A 7,245-nucleotide genomic window follows, 5' to 3' on the forward strand; every position below is an offset into this window, starting at 1 on the left:
CTTTTGATGATAGTTGAGATGAGAAAATACAATGCGATAACCATTTTTGTAGCATTGCTTACTGTACTTTATCTGTTGTAGGGTGAGAGTGTGGGAAGATGGTTATGTAATATATCAGATTTATATAAAATATATAAATATTTATATAAAATAATATAAATATATAAATTTAAAAGATTTCCTGACACAGTCCTGGCAATACAGTTCATATCAGTGTGTCTCACTTCGTACCTGTTCATATGGATAAGAGTTAAGACTAATAATAATATTTGATATTAAGATACTAATAAAGTTTATTTTAGGCATAGTTATAATATTATTTGTTAAAAAAAGGGTAAAACATGGCTGACATATTGTTGATACAGTGTTATATTTTATGTTTGAATGAAAAGGTGCCTGTATAGCCATGGACATTTAGCTTCTTGTCACGTCATAGATCTTTAAAACATGCTGTCTCAGCAAATTTATCAGGATGAGCAATACTTTTTGGGTTTGTTTGGTAAAACTGGTGTTTCGGTGGTCATTCTCTTTTATGATTGTCTCAATGTTGACATGGAATTATCTACCTTTCACTAAACTGTCTGTAGTTGCTAAGCAGTTTTTATATACTTTCTTCTTCCTGAGAAATTTAAAAAAATGTTAAGCCCAAGTTCTAACTAGGTCAGTATCAAAATTAACATTTTTGTGTATGCATTTGTCATAGCATAGCTTGTTGTAACTTGCAGTCGTTGATAATCAGCAAGTGTGCATAGACATGCGTCTTCTACATTTTGGTAACCTGAAATGATATAGTAGCATCCAAATCTACATATTGTTTTAAATGCAGATCATGTTTGTGAACACACACAAGGGTATTGTTATTGTCTAATTATAGATTATTCAGCAAATCACAGAACATGATCTTTGTACATTGTTTGTATGTTCACCATAGAGACATTGCAAAGGATCTGATGTCAGTTTCATTGCAAATCTCCACACACTGTAGTGGGTCATGAATGAATGAGTGAGTTTAGTTTTACATTTCTTTTAGCAATATTCCAGCACATATCACAGTGGGATCACCAGAAATGGACTTCACCCATTGCTCCCATATGGGGAATCGAACCCAGTCTTTGATGTGACAAGTAAACTCTTTAACCACTAGGCTACCCCATCTCCGCTGTAGTGGTCTTCATGATAGAGTAGTTCCATGGTGGTCCTGGAGTCTTGAAATCCACGGCATTCTAGAGTTGATGAGTCAATAATGATACATACACTGTAATGGATAACGACTTCATGTTTTGGTGTAGGTTCTTACACTGTTTCAGGTTTTTGTGAAGGAAATGGTGCAAGAAGTATCACTGTAACGTCATATTCAAGAAGTTGTAATCCGTAAAGTCATATGATTTATTGTGGAAATCCATGGTTTGTCTGGAATCCATGGTCTGGAATCCTGATGACTGTCCCCTGCAGCTGATACTTGTATGTAGACCCGCATCCGTGACAGTGGTGATTCTCACTCACTAGGTACAGGTGCACTGATGTGATGTGAATTGATGTATTTCATGATATAAGTTACACACAGAGTCAGGGGTTCAAGAAATTGTTAGGTGCCACTTGCCACAGGGCGCGTGGCCTTAAGAAAGTAACTTGTCCCGACTAATTTTCACTTGCCTGATTTCATGACATACTCATGATGATATAATCATGAAAGTATAAATCAGCATGGTATTTGATGTTGTTATTTCCTGGGCTATTTATTGAGAAGTGATAAATAGCAAGGAAAGATAACTCTACTTCACTATCATTGCCAAATCAAAAACCTAAATATGGTGAAATTTAATAGGTTACATTTTGAGCAGATATGAAATTAAATCCCAGTTTATTTGCAGTTTGAAACAGTAAGCAGAAATTATCTAGTAGCCCACAGACAAGTATGATACCATTATGTGATTGTCCGAAATGAAAACTGACTTGTCCCAGGCGATGGGATTGTTGAACCCCTGAGAATCCACTATTATGTTTGTTGAGTACATATCACAAGATATGAAATGTTGTAACTGATGACTTGTAGACTTTCTCTACCTGTCAAAATTTACATGTTTGTGGACAAATCCTTGAAAATATGTGTGTGTGTGTGTGTGTGTTTTTTTTTGTGTGTTTTTGTGTGCGTGCGTGTGTATCTGAGTTTTAAGTCCTGATCATGTTCATTTTGTGTCATAAGATCACAGAAGGGAGCTGAGCCTTATAAACTGGACTAAATTATTTAGGGATATTGGTATTTTATAGTTGATATTTCATGAGATTGTCAATGAATAAGCAGATCATTATTCATTATTTCAAAGTCTACACATATCCCTGACTATTTTTGTCCAGTATATTACTGAAAACACAACACAGTAAATAACAGTCGACATAAAGAATGGAGCATTGTTGTTTTTGTCAATTTTCTGATGAGCTCATCTCTAAACAGGTTGATGCCAAGATCCAGACTTATTACCAGAATCCATTGTTGTCTGGTCCAGAGTTTGAAGGTTTACTGGTGTAGTACAGCTCTTACACTTTATGCTTGTTTACTACTGTTTATCATACTTCTTAGAAATACAGTTTGAAATGCCAAGATGACTTGGTGTATCTAATGCATAATCCCTGTCTCGAGAACCACTCTCCAACATATGTTCAGTGTATGAAATAAAGGCCTGTACGACCACCCGAGAAGGGGAAAGATTTCTCAAATTTACAGCAAGCAAGCCTGGTAAAAATTTTAGCTAATATGTTCCATACATCTGAATAAGTTCACCATATATTATAATCTGTTTTTCAAATTGGCTGTTACATTTAGGCTTGACAATTACTGTTTCAACACTGAGCATTGTAACTAAAAATTGAGTTATTTTCTTGTCTGATTGTTTGATCTGGTTAAATACATTTAGTGCAGGGCCCCATTTCACAAAGTTCTTGTAAGCTCTTCCTGTAGCATTCATATTCCCTGTGTTTCAGTGTAGGAGGTACGAATGCTATGAGAAAAGTTACAAGATCTTGAGCTTACGAGAGCTTTGTGAGCCGGGGCATTGATGTCTGCCTGGGTTTTTGGCTTATTTCATACATTGACATGACTCAAGGATGTTTTACAGATATAAGACATGGGGACTGGTCAGTTATTATAGATGAATATGTCAACAATTTTGTTACAGGAAATAATAACTGCAAGACATTTTTTTAGGTTTACAGGACTTTATGTAACCCTGAAACTTGCCCATCAGCACTGAGTATTCAATCGACTTATGTTTTTTCTCTGTTATTTATTTTATTTGTTTACATTTAATCCTGAATGTTGAAGTTTCTGTTTTTATTGTCTGTCTCAGTGTACATGAAACTACCTTGATATCCGAAACATATTATCTTCTTTAGCTGACCCCATCCCATATCAATGAAGTGGAAACATAATATGCTTGTTTCAGTCAATGATAACACATGACCTTGAACAGCAGCTTCAGATCCATGGCAGCCATACTGAAAAAGCTATTCATGATCATGAGATTTAGTTTGTGTACATCGTGAAATTTAGTATGTGTAGACCATTAAATTCAATATGTGTACATCATGAAACTGAATATGTGTACATCATGAAATTTAGTTTGTGTACATCATGAAATTCACTATGGGTACATAATGAAATTTAATATGTGTACATCATGAAATTAATTATGTGTCGACATGAGGCTCACAGTAGTTTTAGCACAGCCTGTTTACAGACATATCTCTTCTTGTAATTGTATAGTTAGGAAACTAACAAGTTTTAGCAAAAACGTTTAACAGCCATTACTGTCAGTCTCTTCACTGAGGGAAATTAGTAAGTGCAGATTTGAGGCTTGAACAAACATTGGTTTACAGCCATTACTCAGTTTGTTAAGAATGTTAAAAAATTTGATTTATTTGTAGTTTAAACATTTTTTCTTCTTTTCACAATTTTCAAAATTTTTCACTTGATAGGATGTGTATGTGTTTGATATAAAAAAAGCGAAGATTGTGTTGAAGCTGACAAGTACTTGTCCATACAAGATGTGTATATCATGTCAACATTGTCAATATTACTGTTTTGTACTTTACAACGTATGTCGAATCCTGCACATTTAAGAACACTTTGGACATTTTGTTATTTGCTTGGTATATACACAAAGTATTTGCCTCCCATTTATGAAGACAATATTTCAATATCAGTGCCGAAAGCAACTTTTGTTTTGAATCCATGTTTGTTTACCTTTGTTGACTACATATAAAGGTGAACTTCAGCCCAGTGCATTTGTCACCATCACAGCTGGAATTAAGAAAATATATCTTCAGAATTAGGTTTCTGTGTCAGATTTTGCTGTAGACCTCGCTAAATCCAAAGTACACTGTTGAAATCCCAGATTTTCAAATTTGGGCCTTATTTGGTTGGTAAAGTCTCATCTGAGAGGAGGTCTCATTGACTTGCCTGCAGCTGACTGAAGAGGATGGGGTGGTGAGGATTGGTGTCAGGGTGTCTTTGTTGGCAGCCTACCCTGTAGGCTTCTACAGTGGCTTAGTTCAGCTGATCCTTTGATTGAGATTATCCTTCTTTTGAGCTAAGCCTGCTTTTATGAGCCAATCCTTTTGTGTGAGTTGTTGTTTTGAACTCATACACTGATCCTTTTCTTGAGCTGATCTTTCAGTTGAGTTGATCCTTTAGTTGAACTGATTCTTTTATTAAACTGATCCTTTAGTTGAACCAATCTGTCACTGATGCAGACCTTTTAGTTAAAATGTCCCTTCAGTTGAACCAGTCTGTCATGCCTGTAACACAGGTGTCTCTGGGAGAAAACCCTTCCATCTGTATGTTAGCTGCAGGAGGCCAGTAGATGTTAATTAGCTGATTCTCACTGTGCCCCACCTTTGTATGCATAACCTACAACCACACGTACTTAAAGTAGGGTTTTTTGTCAGACATGTACGTCAGTACATTTGTGCCAAAATGATCAAGCATAATACAAGAGATAAATATATACCCTACCTCAATTTGAAGCAAAGTAGTTGGACGTTAATCTCATTATACATACAAGACCATTGTGATAAAAGTGATATAGTTTATGTCATAGTTTTCTTTGTGGAGCATTCAGTAGAGAGAACATGTTTGATGTGTATCTTTAGTGATGTGGGTGAAGGATGATGCTTTTAGATATTACCAGTTGATTGATTCATGTTTGATTCACAGTTGCGAGGTGACCTAAGAGGTACTGAGTTGCTCGATAAGCACATTGCATCTTTTTCATGGCACGGTTCAACTTGCCAGGAACAGATTCCAGCTAAGTATGTTGCCTTAGTTTGGGCAGTGAGTATATGTGCACGGTTCAACTTGCCAGGAACAGATTCCAGCTAAGTATGTTGCCTTAGTTTGGGCAGTGAGTATATGTGTATAGTTGTGATCTTGCAGAGAGGTATGTTATGAATACAGTGTTTGTTATGATGTTGCCATATTTGTACAAACAGTTTGTATAGATGATTAAAATAATAAAAAATTGATTAGATTATTTGTTTTTTATTTGAAACTGAAGTTTTTGTCAGTTGTACCTCTTTGACTCTCACAGGACATGGAAATTATATTAGCACTACATATCAAGCTATGAAAGACTGAAAATTTTGGTAGGTATGCGATTAGTACATGGAAAAAACTTTTCCAACAGCTCACGTTTTTCATATTATCAGTATGCTACCAATAACCATGGCAAATGAATGTATCCAAACATTTTCCTTGGATGAATAATTAAATGACAGATCTGAATTAGAATAGTCAATAAACTGTAGTTTAGTCAGAGAAGAAAGTATGGGAAATATTGACTCATTGTTACGTCATTGTTTATAGCTATGGTCGTATGGGACTAACAGGTGCTGTCTTTTGCAAAATTCTGGCACACAATCTTCAAGAAATCACGTTTCAATAATGGAGCATAGTGTTGATTTCTGGTATAATCTTCATGGATTGAAATAACATCCCTGACCTTTCTCCTTATTGACTGTGTCAGACAGGACCGTGGTGTAGTGGTAGGAGCGTCCGCTCAGAGAGCTGAAGGTCACGAGTTTGATTCCTAGCCACGTCATACCTTAAGACGTTACAATGTGGTATTGTTGGTCCCTGCTTAGTGCTTTTCATTAATTAGTTCTGGGTGCAACGTGTGAAGCCTATTTTCTGGTGTCCCCGGTCCTGCCGTGATATTGCTGGAATATTGCTAAAAAGCAGCGTGAAACTAAACTCACTCACTCACCCACCCATTAATGGGTTCAACTAGGACAGGTCATCTCGGAGTCAGTATAATGTGTATGCATGGGGTATTCATGCTTAACTTCTAAATGCCCCTCAAAGATTCGACAACAGACATCTCTGGCAGTAACCAAAAGTAGTAGACTGTTGGAATACTGAGTCTAGATCTTCAACTGGAAGAGTGGCCGTTCTTATCATCAGATTTCCACACGTTTTGCAGTCAGCTGGGAAACTTGATTGATAAGAGTGTTCTCATGCAGAGCCTGATATCTCTCCACTGCCCTCTTGTTCACTGGTTTATCTGATGGTTAATGTGTTTCCATGCCAATCCTGTAGCCCACCTGCGAGTAAATATATTGACAAAATGTCTTACTCTCATCTCTGGATTTCCCTGCTTTAATATTGCTGAAATGTTGCTGAACTGTGAAAACTAAACTTGATACTATTGTGGCTGAAATATTGCCCTGCAAACCCATTATGTCAAATTTTTAAAGAACCTTCTTGCATGGAAACCTTTTGAGATGATTTGAAAAGTGTGCGACTGATTTGAAATGGGTATTGTTAATGGACTAGGCTCAAGACCCCCCGATGATGAGGTCGTGAGAAATCCATTTGGAAGGCTGATGACTTGGTTACTGGAGTATATGTGGACAGTAAAAAAACAGGGTTGACCTGGCTTGGGGACAGGACCGTGTTTGATAGGTGTCGTGGGCAGATTGCCATTATCTGATGAGATGAGGCATTTGTTTGTGTGGAAAGACTTCATGTAGTGTGTTCTTGCTGAAGCAAAGACTTTGGATGGAGTAAAGGGAGGTCAGTAATACCCAGGCTACAACCTTGTCAAGTGTATGTTTAGGCAGTAGTGTTACTTAGCCAGCAATAACTACTGACGTTTTAGGTAGTTCAGTTGAGTAATTCAAGAAGGGACGAGTCAACTACTTATGTTTCGAAGCCCGGTTGCACGTCAACTTGAGCCCCGGTTGGGCATC

The sequence above is a fragment of the Haliotis asinina genome, chromosome 1, assembly GCF_037392515.1.
Source record: "Haliotis asinina isolate JCU_RB_2024 chromosome 1, JCU_Hal_asi_v2, whole genome shotgun sequence".
NCBI lineage: Eukaryota > Metazoa > Mollusca > Gastropoda > Lepetellida > Haliotidae > Haliotis > Haliotis asinina.